Source organism: Chinchilla lanigera, unplaced genomic scaffold, assembly GCF_000276665.1.
Source record: "Chinchilla lanigera isolate Chin_1 unplaced genomic scaffold, ChiLan1.0 scaffold00062, whole genome shotgun sequence".
Taxonomy (NCBI): Eukaryota; Metazoa; Chordata; class Mammalia; order Rodentia; family Chinchillidae; genus Chinchilla; species Chinchilla lanigera.
This window is the reverse complement of record NW_004955463.1, coordinates 9469617-9490628: the sequence shown is the minus strand read 5'-3', so window position 1 is coordinate 9490628 and position 21012 is coordinate 9469617. Positions and strand designations below refer to the sequence as shown.

Below are 21012 nucleotides of genomic sequence, written 5' to 3'. Positions count from 1 at the left end.
CCTTCCTCCCTTCCTTCCTTCCTCCCTCCCTCCCTCTCTTCCTTCCTTCCTTCCTTCCTTCCTTCCTTCCTTCCTTCCTTCCTCTCTTTCTCTCTTTCTTTCTTCCTGTCTTGCTAGGAATTAAACTTAGAGCTTCACTCATGCTAGGCTTGTGCTCTGCTACTGAGCTACACACCCGACCAAACTATTCTCGCTTTCTGCCTGCCACATCCTCTGCTGGAGGCAATGTATACAAAGCTATTTGACAGAAGAAAGGAGGCAGGAAAAGGGGAAGATACCATAATTAAAAAAATCATCCAAAGCAGTTGTATCATTTTCCTAAGAAGTATACCTTTTGAATTTACCCACCATGATTATTAAAAAGAGTAAAGTATTTTTTAGGGAGGGTGCTCTAAATAGAAGCTTAATTAGTTGTAAGTAATTTTTATGTATCAATATATCTGAATAGGACTTGTAAGCAAGAATTAAGATGTACAACTACTTGACTCCATTCAACAGTAATATTTGCTACCACATGCAAAGCCATTATTTTTAACATCTTCTATAAAGATGTTTATTCCCCTTCTTGGACTTCAATCTTCCCTGCCTCATACACCCACACTGACCTTAATACACTACTGCTGTATCCTCAATACTCAGTTTCTATACCCTTTACCCAATAAAAATTTTACAAAATTCAGGAGACCTAATTCTGTAGTTGTGGGACTCAGAGGTGTTTGGCATGACCTGGCCTTCAGCCTCTGCAGTCTTCCTTTCCTATAACTATGGCCACAAGACCTCAAAATAGCCCCGTGCTGGATGCTAGGCCAGCTCTAACATTAAAAGTTAGACTCTGTGAGCTATATTCCCACACTATGAGGTAATTTTAAGTTGCCCTGAGTTCACAAACTGGGCTTTTCTGCTGAGACAAAGACCCATTCTGTGTACTATTTCTCCTGCTCAAGCCCTTCTTTCCATGGTTAGATCTTGGGTTACTGTTCTCCCAGAGCCAGGGCATTGCCTTCTAGCAGAGTGGATGGTCCCTGCACCCTCAAGCAGCCTTTTCCAGCATTAATGATGCCCTCACAGGCCCAGATTTGTTTCTTATTCTCAGGTTCCTCAGACTAAAACTCTATTTGTTAGATGCTGTGACACTTCGGCCTTTTCTAGCACCCTTTCCACACTAAGTATCCCATTTAAGTGCATGCTTTTTAAAAGAACCAACGTGGTCCCTCAGATATCAAATCTTTCGCTTTAGGAAGTAGACCTGTGTAACCCTGGCTGGCAAGTTAGTGGCACAGAATTCTAGCTTGAAAGCGCTGTCGAGGTGTACCTCTAAATGTGAGGAATGTGTTAAGCGTTGTGCGAACAAGGCCAGTCTATGTCTCAGTGTATCGGGAAGATGAGCTATCCAATCAGGTATTATTCTTGAGCCTTAATACTTGAGCTTGTTTGCCCTGTTAGTTTCAGGCTTGACTGGTGCCTGATATTCCCTTCTTCTTCCTTATTTCTTCATTTCACAAAGAGCACATCTATTCTGTGGCTGTCCCTGTTTTGGAAGCATTTAACTTGTTTGATTTCACAGCTCCATAGCTAAAGATCACTGAAAAATATTGACACTGAGTGATTGAAAACAGGATGAGCTTTAGAACAAAACCAATCTTGATTTTATTCTTAGTTTTTTTCATTCAAACCTTCCTCAGCCTGATTTCCACTTTGTATAGGAGTTTGGTTGATTAAATTATATGTATGTTAAAACAGGGACTTTTATGGCACCAGATGCATGTGAGATCCCATAGGAATGGTCTTGCCATATTCTGTTCTTTGGGCACATTTTATAAATGTTAATTATTATTGAATTGTAGAATCGTATTGATACTTCTGATGAAATACATAAAATCAAGAACAGATCTATACATGTATTGCTCTACAAAGTATGAGATTTAAAAATATCACTCTAAATGAAGTAATATTAGTAGACTGGTATAATTTCTTTATAGCTATTCATAAGTTATAGAAGCTATGCTGTTTGAAGCATGATTATTCACAAGTTCTGCTCATTTACATACTAAAGCTATCCTGGTTTTATAGATACTAGAGATGCTATTTAAAAGAAATTCTTTCTATACACTGGATTTTGAATTAACACTAGTACAAAGTGCTTGTCTTCCACAAGATTTGTCATGTGGGGAAATTATGGCAAATTATATCATAGGGATACATAGAATATTGGCTCTAACTCTCTCATCTTCACATTAAATTGCATAATTGTACTGTTCAGGAGCCTGGATGCTTGTGTTAAAATTCACTTTTTAAAAATAGGGGACAATATGTATTTTCCCCTAAATTATTCATGATTTCCTGTATTATTGGGAAGTCTGAGTGTTGTGGGAAAGCAGAATATGAATAGATAGACTTTTGCTCATATTATTGAAGTCTAAAATATAAATAAAAGATAATGATTTAATATGAATGACATATTTGGAGCATTTATTACTTTATTGATTGCATAAACTATGTTGCTTGATACCCATGAAATTTTTTGGTGATGCCATTGTCCCAATGATAAAAAGACAAAAGGGGATAAAGACATTCAGAGGACTTGTTTGGTCTATGTGGCTATTGTGAATAATATTTTATTTAAATAAATCTGGACCAGAAAATAAGAATATATATTCATGCATGTTTGTGATTACAAAAAGAAATATTAGCAAATACACTGAAAGCTAATAAAAGGAGTTATCTAGTGAAATAAGGTGGAGGAGGTCAGGGGAGCTGTAGAGCTAGGCTTTTTACACACTTTTAAGTTTGGAGCCATGTAAATATATTGCCTATTAAAAAATGAATGGGATATAAAAACTGACCTACCTGTTATAGCTGTATTTGGCTCAAACTTTCTTCAGGGCATCTTCAAGATGGAGATGTGGAACTTTATCCCTACTCTGCTGTGCTGAGACCCCCTTTAGAGAATTCATTTGTTATGGCTTATATCAGATGTCCCCACAAAGCCTCATCACTCATAGGTGAGTCTTTTGGGAGTGACCGGATCATGGGGTCATGATACTGGATCATATGTGTGCCATACTGGATTAGTCCACCGATTGGTTTAGCACAGTGCTAGGTATGGGTGATGGATTTATTGAAGAGGGAAGATCCACCCTGTGTGGTGCCAACCAATAGGCTTGCTGTCTGGATGGAATCAAAAGGGAAAAGAGGAAGGACTTTCCCTGCTGCTGCCTCTTGCCCACAATGCCCTGAACTGTTCCTTCTTGGCCATACCCTTCTGGCTTGGAACCAGCTGACTGTGGACTGAAACCTCTACGAACTGTGCACCAAAATAAATCTTTCCTTCTTTACCTTGTAGGTGTTGTGTACTTTGTCCCAGAAATGAGAAAGTAACTAAGAAAGCATTCTTTCTCAAGGACTCTGTTCTCCCAGTTGAGGGCTATAACTGCACTCTGATGGTTGCCTGTGGGAAAAATGATGGTGATGAAAAGGATAGTCCTCAGCCTGTCAGCACAGTAGTTTCTGAAGATTGGAATTGTGTGGCTGTATGGGGAGACCACAGTCAACTTTATCCTTGTTTTTATTGAATTATATACAATTAAGAAATTTTTAATTCCTCCTCTTCCCCCCTTCTTCTACATCCTTCTTCCTCCCAAACAGAAAACAAGTCTAACAAAATAATTCAGACCAGTATCCAGAATCTTTTCTTTCTTTTGGTACCAGGGATCAAACTCAGGACCTTATGTTTGCCAGGCAGGCACTGTGCCACTAAGCTATATCACCAGCCCTTTTTCTTTCTTAGCTTGGTCAATTTTAAGAGCTTTCTGATGCTTTGCTGTTGTCAAATCTATTTCTGGTCTTTGCTAACATCTCAACTGTCCACTAGGCTCTCTACAGAGGTAGCATTAAATTGGGAAAAGAGAAACAGCTGAAAACAAAGTGAACATTCTGGAAAGGACTTCAAAGTCTGAGCAGGAGAACATGAGTCAGAACTGGTAGACTAAGAGCTACTGAACCATCCAGCTATGCCTCCCTAACCTCTCATGCTCCTGCTGCTCAAAGTCCTCTGTTGTTCTCTAACACAGAGCCTGTCCTGTCCTGTGCTGACACCGCACACTGTCAACCTCCACCGTACACCATCCAAGTAGTGATACCTGTGCTCTCAATGTCAGCATGAGTCTTATGTTAGAAGGAGAACTTTTTACCCTCAGTGTTTATATTGGTCTGTTGTTCATCACTTCAAGGAAATATTTGAGGCAGGTTAACTTACAGAGAAAAGAGGTCTATCTAGTTCATGTTTCTGCAGGTTCAAAATCAAAGGTTGAATGGCTCCTTTGAGTCAGCTAATGGGTGTCATGACAGGAGTAGGTACGTGAGTGAAAGATCATACCTCAAAACAGGAAGCCACAGAGTTATTAAGGTGCCCCACTGTCCTTTCCAAGTGCTTCCTTGCAGCAGCTTAGGAACCTCCCACTAGGCCCCACCTGTTAAAGGTTTCATCACGTCTTACCTCGCCACATCGAGGACCAAGTCTCCAACCCATGAACCACATTCAAATCTTTGAAGTATTCAAGTTGTGGTTTCCATCTTCCATCACAGACTCTGCGATATGAGACTAAAAGCACAGAGCCATCAAAACTGGAGTCATCTGCCTTGTATTCAAACCTGAACAACTGGATGTGTATGAGCAAATTATCAAGTCAATCTGGGAGTCCTTTTTCTTCTTCTATAAAGTGGATATTATTGTAATGCTGATTTTATAGGGTTGTCATGAGTTTTAAATAAAATTATGTGTGTCGAGGGTTTCACACGATAACTGACATGTTGTACGTGCTCTTGAAAAACTAGTTATTTTTATATCCTCAAAGAGACAAACCATTTGATGACTAAACAAGGTGGGAATATCCCTTATCTTCATTATTTCACTGCTTGGACACTCATGTGCACCTCATTCTAGGATTCAGTGGTTCTCACTTGAGCAGTTTCTGTGTTACCCTTCTGGTTCTCTGAGAACAATGACTTTTTGGTCTTCAGGGTGCCCCGTTCTGGTGGTTGCATCATACAACTGCAGATATTCTCCACATTTAGTGAAACGTCCCACCGGAGTGAGACTGCCACACTGAACCAGCACTCTGACAGCAGCACTTCTCCCAGGAGAAAGGATTCCCAGGCACCACCTCGTATGTAATGGATTTTGGATTTTGAAGATAATATTAAAAGAAAAATATAAAATACCTCACAACTGATTTTTGTTTTGGGGTATGAGGCAAATAAGTGATCGATATTAACTTGTTTCCAGTTATTGTTTCTAAATATTCTCACTATATTGTTTTTGTTACATCTGCATCTATTGTATATCTACGGCTGTAGGTAGGAATGAACATATATTGAGAATATGAATATTCTCAATATGAACATATGTTGTAGATAGTGTTCTAAGCATGCTACGTGTAACTTCTAATGCTAATACATTTAAATATACATACTAATATCATTCCATTAAAAATAAATGAAGGTACAGGCAGAGTAACTTATTTAAGCTTATACAATTGGATTTTGTTAGAGCTGGCATTCCAACCTGTCACGCTGGCTTGAGAGCTTGATATTCTTCCTCACCCATTATCCTATCCCTTGGTGTCAAGCTGAGTGTTTGGTAGGCAGTTAGAAGGTGGTCAGCAAGGACTTGATGGGTTTGTGTATTAACTAGCAGCTTTATGTATAAAGAATGAAGATATACTCAAATTACTCACCTGATGAGGATTTAAGCAAAAAAATCCTAGCAAAGTCAGTATGGGGGTTGGAGAAAACTGGAACCTTGTTCAGGATACCACAGCGGTTCCAATATAGTCACATTCCACCTAATGATTGATTTTTTGGTCAATGGCAGACTGGATATACAACAGGGGCCCCAACAGGATTATGATGGAGCTGAACATTTCCCATCCCCAGTGTTGTCATAACCACTGTGACATAGCATACTACTAGTGCATTGTGGATATGGTGTAAACATACCTAATGCACTGCCAGTTGTATAGAAGTATATCACAATTATGTACCATATATAATGCATGATAATGACTGTGTAACTGGCTTATGTAGTTTTTACAATTATTTTGAAATATACTCCTATTTGTAAAAATTTACTGCAAAGCCATATGCTGCAATATCCCAGCAGCAGTCTCATGAATCTCATGTTCACTGCATCTCTTGATGGTGTCTTCTCTTAAGCATGATTTAATTAGCAATCTGTTCATCATGAGCCTGAACATATAGGATCCATTGTTAGTGTGGCCAGTGAGAAGCCACATCAAGTGATTGATCAGGAGACAAAATTAGAAAGTGATTAAGGACAATGAAGTTTGAAAATCAGAGATAAGCATGCTTAGGAGTCAGCCTATCTCATTCTACTGTAGCCACAACTTTAAACAACAAGAACAAAGTGAAAGGAATGGTTAAGAAATCTGCTTATTTTATTTTATTTTATTTATTTTTTTGGTACTGGGAATCAAACTCAGGACTTTGCACTTGCCAGGCAGGTGGTTGTTCCATGAGCTATATCTTCGGCCTTGGATCTTCTAATTGAAGGCACTGAGAGTGACAAACACTTGAGCTGGGCCTGTGTCTGATGTGAAGAAACTTCTAATGACCTGGATTGAAGACCAGAAACAGGATCAAAGCCCTTTCAGCGCTGTGGCAGTTCATGGCCAAAGCAAAAATTTCCATGTGATGATGAAAGAAAAGGCTGGAACCAACTATGATGTTGAATTTACTGCTGACTTTGAATGGTTTAAATGAATCAAGATACAAACTTGTTCTAGTGACAGAATTTTCTGCCAGGTTCTCTCGTAAGTCGCTGGGCTTCCTTCTGTTTAGCTACATTTGAGACAGCATTTATCATTGGTTGGCTACTATCAATAATACAAAAATCACATGGCCTCCATTATATGATAGCAAGATTGATTTCCTTATGACCCTAAGTGCAGTTAGCCACATTCGCTCTCTAAATATTTATTATTTGCTATGTACCAGGCACTGTTCTTGGCACATGGAATTCATTAATGAAATAAAAGGGCAAATTTCCCTATTGTCATGGAGCTTACATCTAACTGAGGAAGGCAGAGTATAACTAAGAAGTGTCATAAATCAAGTAGAAAGTTTTGTTAGAAAGTGGTAAAGACATGGAGAAAATAATGAAAGGAATCAGGAGTGTTGCTACAGTGGGGATGGAGCTTGCAGATCTACATAGTGTGATTAGGGTGGGCCGCATTAAGGGGTGAGGTTGTGCAAAGATACAAAAGAGGAGGGAACACTGGCCTAGAAGGAGCCAGAAGAAGAGCATTTGGACAAGCAGGACAGTTAGAGCCAAGGTCCTAAGCTTGGTATGTTTGAGGAACAAGAAGGGCAAGGGGCCTGGTGGGCAGAGAGAGAGAGAGAGAGAGAGAGAGAGAGAGAGATCAGGAAGTGGTTTGTAGGCCTTTGTGAGGACTAGAGTTTTTATTCCAGTGAAATAGGAGTAATCACAAGGTTTTTAGTAGAGAAGAAAGGTGGTTGGGCTTACTTTCTGAGAATCCTCCAGATGTTGGTTTGTAAGTAGGCTGCTGGAAGATAAGGCAGGAGGTCTTGTTAGTAGGCTACTGTAACACTCCAAATGAAATGAAAGTTATTTGTGTCTGGGTGTTAGGAAAGAAGGGAATGACAACTAGCTAATTCTGGATATTTTAGAAAGCTGGAGCCAAAGTATTTGCTGACATAGTAGATGTATGGAATGAACAAGTGAAGTCAAAGATAATTGCAAGGTTTTGGCATGAGCTAATTGGTAGGATGGAGTTACCATTGACAGAGGTGAAAAAGGCAGTTGGTATTTTCCTTGGGGTATAAGGAAGATCAAGTTCAGTTTTGGCCACAAGGGGTTGATATGAATATAGATGCAGAAGTGGAAATGTGGAGGAGGCAGGAGATGTATGAGTTTGGTGTTTGCACAAGAGCTCTGTGTTTGAAATATATATTTGAGTGATGTCGGAATCAGATGGTATTTAAAACAATGAGACTCAATGAGATCATCAAAATAGCAGTGGCAGATAGAGAAGAGGACCAAGGTCTGAACCCTGGGGTATTCAGACATGAAAGTCTCATCAGCAGAGAGCAAAACCTAGCAAAGGACATGGAAACATTACTGGTGATACAGAAGAAAAACACAGAGTGTGTTTTAGGGTAGCTCTTCACACGGTGTCCTGAAAGCCAAGTGAAGAGAGACTGTTAGGAAGGGAACAGGGAGTGGCCGGATGAAATCCTACTGATTGGTTACATAAGGATAGTACCGAAAACTGACCACTGAGTTCTACAATGCAGAAGTCGTTAGTGATGTCGACAAGAGAAGTTTTGGTGGAGTAGAGTTGTGGTGGTGCTGGTTGTAGTGGGTTGAAGAGATAAGGATTCTGTACTTTATTTTTTAAAATTTTACTTTAGTAGTGTGTATCTGCATTTCATGCAGTTTACAGTCATCTCAGGAAGTGGTGACATGAACACATCACAGCGTTTTTTTCCTGAGTCTTTTCCCCTCCCCTCCCCTCCCCTCCCCTCCCCGTCCTCTGGTTCCCCTATCACCGTTTTTGTACTTGTTGATATTATTTGTCTTAGTTCTTGTTTTGGTATGTAATGTTTACACTGATTGCTGTTATTAGGATCCTTACGCGGTGCATCTTTATTCCTCTCATTCCCCCTTCCCCTCCTCCTCAGCCTTCACTCTTGTTCCCTGGGAGTGCTTCCCTATGAAGGGATCTGTCCCCTTGTCTCTTTCTATGCATCTTTTGTCATTTTCTTTGTGTTTTGCCTCACTCAAATGAAAGATACCACCATTTAAGTTTGTGTGTCTGATTTATTTCACTTAACATTATATTTTCCAGGTGCATTTAGTTTCCTACAAATGCCTGAAATTTGTGATTCTTTATGGCTGAGTAGTATTCCGTTATACAGAAATACCACATTTATTTATCCAGTCATCTATTGCTGGGCATACAGACTGCTTCCAGGAATGATTCTGTAGTTTGAATATATCCCCCCAAGTATAGACATTCCTTGTATAACAACCAAGTTCCATTCCAATTTGTTAAATGAATTATTCACTAAATGAGGAATTGAATATATTGTATAAATTATAACATTCAGAACAAAGAAATAGTCAAAGGAAACTCAACTTGATGACTTTGCTTTTGTTTGCATAACTCATATGTAGTACTGTAAAGAACATAAAACTACAGTAGTATACAGTACAATCAGCAAAGGTTGGAATCTATTTTATAGAAGATGGTACCATAGGGCTACACTGCCACTCACATTCTTGTATTGGAAGTCTGAATGTGGGTTGTAAGTCTGAACAGTCATTAAACATGTAGGTCATTGAATGAGGAATATCTGTATCTGCACTAGAAACTTCATCCCCTATACATAAGTGTTGGGAGATGTGACCCACTAACAAGTGATTAACAAATGAGGGCTCTGCCCTTAGGAATGGATTAGCATCCTTATCACAGGGACAGGTTAGTAGCTATCACAAGGTGTCTTGTTATAAAAGTGAGTTTGGCCCTATCTTGCTTACTTGTGCTTGTTCTCATGCTCTTGTACATTTCTGCTTCTGTCAAATACTGGTGCCATGCTATCTGACATCCTAGCCTCCAGAAACATGAGCCAAATACATCTCTGTTCTTTATAAATCACCTAGTCTCAGGTATTCAGTTATAGTAGCAGAAAAATTGCTAAGAGAAATGAGAAGAGAGGAATGGGGGATAGTACAGATAACTTTTTCAAGAAGATTGCTGCAAAGGAGAACAAAGAAATTTGATGTAAGTCAGTAAGAGAAAGTAGAATCAAGAGATTTTACTTTTGTATACTGAGAGAAGGTCTTGATTGGAATGAATCAGTAGCCAGTGAAAAGTGGATGATGCTGCAGAGAAAAAAAGTTCAAGATGTGGAGCAGATGGAGAGGTTATTATCTATGCCCACATCCAGGGTGTGGTTTCACATACGAACCTGAAATGTTGATCCATCAATAGGTGGGAATGTGGGAGGTGTGATGTGGAAGTCTGTGGAAGGTCATCTTTCTGAATGAACTACAAATAATACCATCAGTTGACAATAAGGATAGTGGAGGAGTTGTGTATTTTCGTAGATAAGAAAAAGTTTAAAACAATCTTTCAGGAAAATGGGAGTGTGAATTGAGTCTTAACAGTGATAGAATTCCACAGGAAGAGAACAAGTGAGCCCCACCCCCCGTTTTAATGGGATAAGAGTCACCAGATACTTCTTGAAACATGTCAAATTCTAGCCAGGTGGAGCAGTTGGCAAAAGAGAAGGAATGAGATAGACTTTCAGTGACTAAGCCAGAACTGGGCCTTGATAACTAGAATGGGCAGGTGAGGTGATTTATCTCCCTTGTTACACTTCCAGTCAATGCTTAATCAGGAGAGAGAGGGAGCAGAGAGTGAGGGGAACAAGGCCACAGTAGGATTTGGAGTCCTGGAAAGATTTCATTCTGCAAAATTTAGCATCCTGGCTGTGGCCTGGTGGATTATAGAACTAGGTAGGCAGTACTCTCACAGATCACAGGGTGAGAGGAAAAAGCTCTCCAAATGGTCCACCTCTGGGACTTGATTTTCAACTTTGAACCCTCTATGGCTTCTAAATCACACAGGAAAAAATAAAATGTGAAGAGAGCCAGGGACAAAATAATGATGACCTCATGATGAGGACAGGATGTGTGTTCACTGTTTATCTCTCCTAGCCAGGAACCTGATGAACTAGAACCTCTCCATTGGGATTTCTGGAGGCCTTGCTCTAAATGTAAGACATAAAGCAGTATCAGAAGACAGGGCATTATAGGAAATACCAATCTAATTCTCTGTAGAGAAATGGGACTGATTCACAAGTCCTATTTACTTTTGAGATTTAGTAAAACATATGAATGGCTGCTGTAATAGAAACGCTGAAGCGTATTTCTGGGACTGTGTGTATACTTCCATACCACATACCTCCGTGGTGTACAAATTTTAAATCCTTTTGTTAGCAAAATAGACACAGATGCTGGGGACAATAACTTCTTCAGTTTCTTTACCAGTTTCCCTATAAATTTGTCATTAGAGCAAGATCTGGAAATGCTACCTTCTGAGCTGCAAGTCTCTTCACGCAGGTCTAATAGGCTGTCTTGTAAATGGAGGAAGGGCCAGTTGTACATCCTGATTTGCACTGCCTAGGAAAACACCTATTTTTTCCCCTCTTCCAAAGCAAAAGTACAAGCAAACTTTTGTAGTGCTGGGACTTCATCTCTGCTCCTGTTTTAAATTAGAAGTGTGGAAACCCTTGAAGGTCAACGCATGAAGTATCTACTGCTTGGGAATGAGTTTAGTGACCTGCGATCTGAGCTGCTCACCACACTGTTCCTTTGAAAGGCTCAGTGAAACAAGGAATAAGCAAGAAGGACATTCTGTTCCTTAAGCATTCATCATATGGTTGGGATTTATCATGAACTCAGAAATACAGTAAAACCTCGGAGTGTTAGATCTTCCCTGAAGTTCATATAGGATTTAATGGTTAATCCATTGGCTCCTGGGCTTTTCTTAGTTGGTAGTTATTTTAATGTCTCAATTTTATTGCCTGTTGTTGGATTATTCAGGGTTTTAAAAAATCTTCTCAGTTCAGTTATGGTAATATGTATACATCCAGAAATGAATCAGTTTCTTCTGGATTTTCAATTTCATTGGAGTACAGATTTTTGAAGTTGATACTAATAATCTTCTGGATTTTGGTAGTGTCCATTGTGATTTTAACTTTTTCATTTATAATTGCATTAGTTTTTGTCTTTTCTTTCCCTTTAGTTTTTGTGTTTTCTTTCCCTTTAGATTAGATAAAGGTTTGTCAATATTTTCTGTTCTTTCAAAGAACCGGCACTTTGCTTCATTGATTCTATTTTTTAAGTCTCAGTTTTATTAATTTCTGCTTTGATCTTTATAATTTCCTTCCTTGTACTAGACTTGCCTTTGAATTGTTCTTCTTTTCTAGGCTCTTGAGGTCCATCATTAGGTTATTTATTTGGGCACACTCTGTTTCTCTTATGTGGCTTTTCACAGCTATAAATTTTCCTCTTAGGGATACTTTTATCATGTCCCATAAGTTCTGATATGTTGTACAGGTATAACTGTATAATTGCTTCCTTGATTTCTTCTGTGACCCATGTATTATTTGACTGTATTATTTAATATCTGTATTTTTTCATAATTTCTGTGGTTTCTTTTGCTATTGGTCTCTATTTTCCACCCTGATGATCCAATAATATGCATGAGATAATTTCAATCCTTTGTATGTATTTTACTCTAGAAGACACTTTATTAGTAAGGAAGAAAACACGGTAGAGGGAGTACTGCCCCATGTGAGGTGAGGGCAGGGCATCTGGATGGATGTTGCTCTTTCTGTACTTGTTTAAGCATGGATTATGGGCTAGTATGTAGTGTGTTTTGGAGAGGAAGTATATTCTGTCATTAGGTGAACTCTGTAGATATCTATTAAGTCCATTTGTTGGAAGGTATTTCAATTCTGATTTATTTTGTTGATTTAGGTCTAGTTGATCTATTTGTGACAGTGGGGTACTGAAGTTCCCCACTTTAATTATGTTGAGGTTTACCTGATCTTTTATGCTCAATAGTATTTGTTTTATTAATACAGAGTACACCAGATTTCAGTGCACATATATTTATATTTATTAGTTATCTCTCCCTGTTGAATTGTTCTGTTAACTAATATGTGGCCTTTTTTCTTTGCCTTTTCTGATCAGTTTTGGGTTGAAGTCCATTTTGTCTAAAAATAGTATAGCTACTCCTGCAACTGCTTCTTGTGACCTTTTGTCACCCAGTCACTATGGTAGGGTGGTCTAAAGTATAGTTGTTCTGTAGTCATTCCCTAAAGCATAGAGAACAACTAAAGTGTAGTTGTTTTGCAGCTGTTCTGTAGTTGAGCCTTAAACAATTGATCCTTCCCAAAAGGGCTCCTGATTAAACAGGCTCTAGTATAATGGCTCTGCAATGGGTTTCTTCTCCAGATCTAGCCTACCATAGAGAAGCTACTTTCAGAGTAAAACCTACCTTGTTTTTGCAGTTTACAATAATCATAGACTTTTCTTAGGTCTCGCCTTGCCAGCCCAATCTGTTGTTTCTCACTGGACCTGCTGATCCTCTTCAGGCTTACCAAGGGTATAGCTGACACTATTTTCAGTCTTTAAACTTTTGTGGTGGAATTTGCTATTGTGTGTGTGTGTGTGTGTGAGAGAGAGAGAGAGAGAGAGAGAGAAAGAGAGAGAGAGAGAGACAGAGACAGAGACAGAGACAGAGACAGAGACAGAGACAGAGACACAGAGAGACAGAGAGAGAGAGAGACAGAGATTCAGACTACCAGAATAAGACACCACACCTGAAAGTCTTTTTTTGCAGGGCACTGCGGGTTGATCAAGGAGAGCAAAGTGCTGGGAAGATGCCTCGCTGTTGTGGTGGTGTTAGGGAGGGGAAGAGTAGTGAGAACACATAGAGGAAGAAAGGCCCAGGTGGAGAGGAAGAGAGGCCCAGGTGGATGGCTGTTGTATGTCCGGAAGATCAGTTGTCGATTACTCAATAGTTTGTCTGCAGGTTACCTCTTAACCTGAGTCAGTTTGTTCTTCCTAACAGATTTTTGGATTGTCAAAGTTATGTTCCACACTCAGTTTGGTGTTATATAAAGATCAGGGTTTGAGGAACTTAGGAATCAGTGTATGGTTCAAGGGCCATCTTCATTCCTTCATGTCCATCCTTAGGCAAATCATATAACTTGGAGCACAAGTTCCCAGTCTATGAAAAGCAGCAGTACACCGGAACCTTGACATTAGAGTGGGGCAGGCCGCCAAAGCTCCATAAATCCTCATGTTTTGAAATACCATTCTATCCTGACATTTATTTTCAGATTTCAATAAATCATAAAATTCAAAAATTTAACACTCATATTAACATGCTTAGTTAACATACAATGAGGAATTATGACACATGTATATACATGTGAAATCATTACCAAATGAAGCTAGTACACTTAACCATTATCCTTGAAATATCCTCATATCCTTTCATAATTCCTTCTTTCTGACATTCTCAGCCTCCTACCTTCCAGCCCAGTGGTGGTGAACCTATCGCATGCATGCCCCAGTGGGGTGTTTGTATCATTGAAAGCTTGAAAAGGTTGGCTGCCACTGACTAGCATATTCATATAACATTATAATTTAGGTTACCCTTCAGAACGTTAATGAGTCTAATCTTTACTGGTATCAATAAACAAGTTACATTAGGATATCAGTGTCATCCATTGACTGTTTATTCAATTTTTAAAGCCTCTTTGCCACATTTTATTGTCAGAGCATAAGCAATTCAAGTACATAACTCAGAAAAGTTAAGAATTCCTTGATGTTTTGTACCTTGCGTGTTGCTTGTGACTGTCTAGAAATGCATGGTCCATCTATTACTTCACGGACTGTTTCAGGACCAATGCAATAACATATGTGAAAGTCCCTCATAGGCTACAATGTACTATGCTAGCAAAAAGTATAATTTTTACTATATGAGTCACTGCTTTTCTTATGAGCCCTAGTGCAGTCATGTACATTAATCACTGAGTAGCACACACAGCTCCTCCAAGTCTGGTATTAATCATTAAAATCATTAATTGTGTGTCCTTGTAAGGGCTCCATGGTGCTTATTGACCTGATGGAACTGCTTCACATTGTCCTTAAGAAAACAAAACTAAAATGATCATGGGGAAATCTTTCAGAGATTTCCGAACAAATATAGTAAATACAAGTCATTATTTCGATGAGTAATACCAGACTAGAAAAGATAGCAAACAAAATCAACCACAAACACTTCCCTATTCTATTTTCTTTCTGTTTATCCTCAGGTAATATGTTTAAAAGCCTCCTTTCCCTATGATACCTGTATGAATACAAGAGTGGTAGGCCAAGGATAATAACATGAAGTGTATCATGCAGTATCAGGGGTGTTTATGGAGCTTGGTTAAATATAATCTGGATAGCTCCCCAAGACTGTGTTGTGCTAGGGTATTTGCCATATATGAAAGTGAAGCAAAGCTCAATTACAGCCTTAATTGTATGTCAGGGCTTTTCACTTGACCTAAGAAAATAATCCATAAAAGTACAGAATTCCTTCCTCAACTTTCAGAGTTAAGATTCTAACCATTCTTGTAACAGACTAATTCATTTTTTTTTTATTTTAAAGAGTAAGAGAAGGATAACAATAATGGGGGGGGGCTTACCAAATTACAGACAAAGTGGTAGGAAATTATCAATAGTTGTTGTATTATACTTTGGTATCTTTGAAAGAAAATAAATAGAACTATACATGAGTGACCTATTGAATAATCATTAACTATTCTCAATGGTTGTTGTAGGAAACACATAATAATAAACATGCATCCATTTATGAAATAGGATAGGAACAATACAAACATTATAGAGTTATGGATAGATTAGCAGGAAAATATCAATGATTGCTGTAATACATGTTGGTATCTTAGAAGTGGTTTCTCAGGGAGACAGAGACACGCAAGAAGGATCTAATAAGTAGTTATAGCCTAAGGGTTGTCAAAAATCAAGTGAGCCATCTGGGGCCAAAGCCATTTTTTGTAGCATTTTCTCTCCAGCCTCCCATCGCATTGGGACCCCACAACCAGTTAGTGTCATCTCCCCAACTGTCAGCACAGGCAGCAGGAATCCTAACAGACTAATTCATGATGGTGAAAGTTACAGGGAAGAGATTAGGGGACTGAAAAGTCACCTAAAAGTAGGTTTACATTCTAAAGTTATTAATAGATACTTAAGTATACAGATAAACGAAAAGTAAGACTAGATAGGAGTGTCAAATACCTTAAATAGCAATGAAATGGCTGCTAAAATAGAAAGGATGAACACTGTGCTCTGCAGCATTAGCTCCCATGCAGGGATGACTTCCTGTGGGGGACAGAGAAAGGAGCAGATTATAATTTGGAAGTGTGTGGTCGGCATCCTCCTCCTCCATATCCTGTGTTTCCACATCCCAAGGTCTTTCTTGCGCCCTGCAAAAGGAACAGGAATAAAGTTATTTAAAGGGTTTGAGGCTTTTAAGGGAGTTTCCCCCTTTTTTGGGGAAGAAGGTATATTGGACAGGAGAAGTAACCTATGGAAAGCTAAGTTTGGTCTTTTTTATAGGTTGTGATCAATTCCTCACATTCAATCCTTTTTGAGTCTTGCTTACACGTATATCAAAGTGGAGTTTAAGTGCCAAGTTTTAATCAATTGATTTATTGGGGGGTGTTGTTGCCTTTCAACATTTACTGAGAAATGCAGCCTGGCTTCTTTGCTAGCCCCTGGGTGGGGCTAGGTGATAAGCAGAGGCCTCTCCAACACAGTAATCTCCACCTGAACAGCCCTGCATTGTTGCTATAACAGCAGGTGCGCTAGCAAGGGACACAATCTAAGGTAGGTACCCCTTGGTAGAGTAACTTCCAGCATTTGTGAAGGAATGAGAGCACTTTCTTTCTTTTCAGCACTTGCTGTGTACCATGCCCTCTTTTTTTTTTTTGTACCAGCAATCGAACTCATGACCTCAGGCTTGCCAGGCAAACTCTTATGCTGTTGAACTATATCCCAGGCTCCTGGTGACCTCTTTTAATGCTTTCATGCACAATCTCATTTAACAGTCTCGTCTCTGAATGAGGCAGCGATTACTGTAATCTCAATTTTTATATGTCATAAATGAGAATAGCAGGAAGAAAAAGCAAATTCTGGGAGGTCACATGTTAAGTGGCGGAATAGAGCTAGGTGTATAGCACTGGGTTCCAATCCCTCTCCTCTTAACTCATCTAGTGGGCTGCCTCCTTACTTATCATTATGCAACACGTTAATCTTCTTGGCATCACGAGCCTCATCCAAGGGGTCCCTTCCCCACTGACAGCACAGTAGTGACATTTCTGGAGCATTCCTGTTTAATTACTTCATGAAGCTACTAAAGTACCACAGAGCATTGTGTAGAGTGATCTGGATTCTTGAGAGGGTACAGAAATAGTCTATGGCCTAGGGAGAAACACAGTCACACACAAACTTAGGGCTGCTTTGAGCATCTCAGAGATCTCTCGGGTTTCACAAGATTGTTTCATAAAACAACTTTGGATCCATAATTCAAGTGCTTGTGGAAAATGTGTGCAGAAGCAAGTCTGCAGAACAAACAAACCAACCCTTAGACAAAACAAAAATAAATAAACCTCAAAAATTTCTTTGAGTTTTCAGACTGTTTTCCTTACCTGTTACTTTTAGGGCCTGATCCCATTAATAATTACTGATTATTTTGAGACAAAGAACACCAGTTAATTAAGTCTAGAATTAGCCACTTTTAAAATAGTTGATCTTGGACTCATTTAGTCCTGCCCTGAATAAAGACTAATAACAACAACAACAATAATAACAACTTTATTTTTGGTTTTGTATAATCTCAACCTTTGTTTTATTTCTCACTTTCTTTATTAGCCATGCCATGCTTTACATGTCATACTAAGCCTCTGCAATTCATTTGAGTAAGGCAAATAAGTAAACTTTTTTCATAGCACTATTGGAGAATAAGGAAATACTTTTGAATTTGTAAAATGCTATATATATAGATAGGGTCTGCCATTTTTTCCTGCTTCTTAAAATGCCCTTTCTTCCAATCTGCACCTAACAAGTTTTTTCTCAAATATTTTATGGTATTTCTTTGAGTTCTAGTTAACTCTAATTTTACAAGCATAAATATTTATCATTCTTTGATTTCAAATTACTTTCATCTCGTCATTTATGTTCATGTATATATTCTTGCTCTCCTCCATTACAGTAATAATATTTTTTCTGGAGTTTTTTCTTCTTTAAACTATTTTTCATTTTCCTAGCATAATCTGTCATTTTTTCTGCTCTTTCTCACTTTGCTTTCATAGAATGAGAAAAATCAGAGCTCTTTGATTATACTTTAATCATTTTATCTCCATTCACTTACAGAAAAGAAGCCGTTACATATTTTCTGTGATGAAAATATAATCAAGTTTTCACCCTTTGGCAATTCAATATTGTTGGGAAATCATTCTGTTTATGAGTCTGTCACAGAAGAATGGGTCTCAGTCTTGCAATTCTCAGGGTAAAGAGCTCCACCGGATGATATAAGTGGAGAAACCACTCTAACCAACACACTTTTCTCTTGATCATTTATGATTTTTCTAGGGTAAAGTCGCATGTTGTGTCACTCAGTCTCACAGAAGATGAATGGAAGGACAGTTCCTCAGAGAAGTGAGAAAATTGAGATTATTATATCCCTTGTAGGATATTGCAACTTTTAAATGCATACAGTACTTCGTACTGTAAGAACATGCACATGGAGAAATACAAGTACAATTAATAAAATACAATGTCACTGAAATTGCACATATTGGAAAATGGTAAGAGTCAAACTGAAGAATTTATACATGAAATTTGAAAAGATCCACTCAGTCATGAATGTATTTCTTGCTGTGATCCACATATAGTAAGAAGGTGGGTAACAGGGAAAACTGTGCTGGAAATATTCACTCTTTCAGCCATGAGTGCCCCTACACGGACTGAGTTGCTAACAAGTTTGAGACTGCTTTTTTTTTTTCAAATCACAGAGCCACAGTCAATACTGGCATAATTCCCTTCTTACTGCAGTGATGGGAATCCAGTTCTTAGTTTAAAAAGGTTCACTTTGCTCACATGCTCATGTTCACCTAGGTTAATTGATGTTGAGACAAACTAATCTCTGTAATAGAATTGTTCAACACTTTGTAAAATGAGAACACTGGAGACATGTAAAATAGAGTGCTTTGGAGTCTGCACAGCCACTGGCCCCTCGGGAATGCCTGTATTTCACTGCTGGTTATTACAGGTTGGTGCCCATGCTTTATCACATCCTTTGTCCTTGGACTTTTCTCCTTAAGACGAGGGAAGTGAGGCACATTCGCCAGCCTTGCTCAAGTGCTGGCAGCACGGAGGGCACTGTGCTGTGTCTTCTTACCCTGACAGAAGGTCACTAAATTAACATCCACAAAGGAGGTGCCAGTTGTTGGTCTGACTCCATGCTGCCCTCTGTGTTGTGGGTGAGACGTCTAAACTTAGGGGGAAGGCAGGCACAGTTCTTCAGTGCATAGAACGAAATCCAAAGCCTGCCTACTAGCCGCTCTGTAACCCTGCAGGCAAATTTCTTTGCTCTTCTGTAAAACACAGACACTAATAGAACTGACTCCTAGGGTTGTAACGAGGCTTAGTGAAAAGATTAAGTAAGTTCTTTAGTAGAATGTCTGCTGTTCAGTTAGAAAATATCACAAGCAGAAATTACAATCACATAGTTAGAACACTCTGTCCTTTTTGCTTCTTTTGGTGTGAGGCACTGGGTTTTCACTGAGCCTGTGCTGTTGGTTTAAAAATGGATAGGGGTGATTCTTTCCTTGGAGATAATAGAGTTCATATTAACAGAATTTTACAGATCTCTTTAGAAAGTGTGCATGCCCCTGACACTATCTGTCTGCCTGTCCATGTATCTATCTCTCCATCATAATATATATATATATATATACACATATACATTTATATATCTATACTCACCCACCTAGATATTTATTTGTCATGGAAATATTTTCTAGTAGTAGTATGTTTGAGCCTTGTCTCTTTTAACTATAAACTTCACAGGATTCTGACTTGGAACAAAAGTGAACCACTGGGATAGAGCCCAGTTTTAAGCCCTCAAGGCCCCCTGTGACTAACTTACCTCAGTATCATTCCTGACATCTCTGGCTCTCATACAAGGGTGTTAGGTGGAGAAAGTCACTTCCAGTTTCTTCTGTGCAACATAGAAGGCAAACTGAGTTAGGATCCTGTGAGGATGCTTCTTGGAATAGAACAGCTAGTGATGCCAAACTGGGCCTTTGAACACAGAGAAGGGCTATGACACTTCCTTGCCAAGGTAGGGCTTCAGGGTGATTAGAAAAGATTGATCAGAACAGGTCAAGGCCCCCAGGGATGACACAGAGCCCCAAGAGGATGGCAATGCCTGCTGGGCGTGAGCGGAGAGGGACTAGGGCAACTGGAGAGCGTGATCTCTTAGCAATGGACCCAGTGGGACTCCCAGTCCCCCAGGGGCTCCCAGAACCAGTGTGCTCAGTCATGCAAAGACTACATCCCTGCGTGGACCTTGGGAATACTTCACAAGAGGGGGCCTTTCTGCTCCATCACGTGAACCTCTGTGGACCTGTGGACATCTCAGCAAGGGCACAGCTCCCATTTCTCCCCTCTCCCACCCCTCGCAGAAAGCTCTTTATTGTATTATGTGCTATAAACATTCTAATCACATTAACCATTTTACTTGTGGGACTATGCTATTGTACTACTACTACTACGAATAAATCTGACTTAACATTTATTATGCCCATGGGATACCTAATGCCACGTTAAATCTTTCCTCTTCTATTATGCTTTCTGTTTGTCCTTTCCTAATTCTTGAAGCAAGGTAGCTTTCTCAAAGATTTTAGCAGGAGAGATTTAATTTTCTTTAAACTTTGATAAGATTATAGCTGAGAGCATTTAATGGATTTTTATTGAAAATTAATATCTGACATAGAACTGAGCAGTAGAAAATCATAAGACAGTCATAGTAAGTGCCAAAGTAGCCCTGTGGGAGGGTGGCCTCGCTGAATTCATTACTGTTCCCTCTACACTGACTGCTCCCAAAATGAAGAACTCGGTTCATGTGTTGGTCAGCTTTCCAGCATGGTGACAAGATACCTAAGACAATCAACTTAAAAGGAGGAAATATCATTTTTGTTTCATAGTTCCAGAACAGTCCATGGTCACTTGGTTCCATTGTTTGGGAGATTGCAGCAAAGATCATGGTAGGGAGCATGTGTTTAGCAAAGCTTTTCATCTTGTGGCAGCCAGAAAGCAAA

At 39.1% G+C, this 21012-nt stretch overlaps 1 long non-coding RNA gene across 1 annotated transcript in view; it reads right to left on the bottom strand.

The window, feature by feature from the left end:
* LOC102006753 overlaps nt 1–5854 on the bottom strand; it is an 11162-nt gene extending 5308 nt beyond the window's left edge. Inside the window, exons 1-3 of the long non-coding RNA XR_263163.2 lie at nt 5736–5854; nt 4496–4600; nt 3337–3448 (exon numbers count right to left, since the gene is read on the bottom strand). This is a non-coding gene — a long non-coding RNA (uncharacterized LOC102006753). The remainder of the gene's footprint in view (nt 1–3336; nt 3449–4495; nt 4601–5735) is intronic.
* Between the last annotated feature and the right edge of the window lie 15158 nt (nt 5855–21012).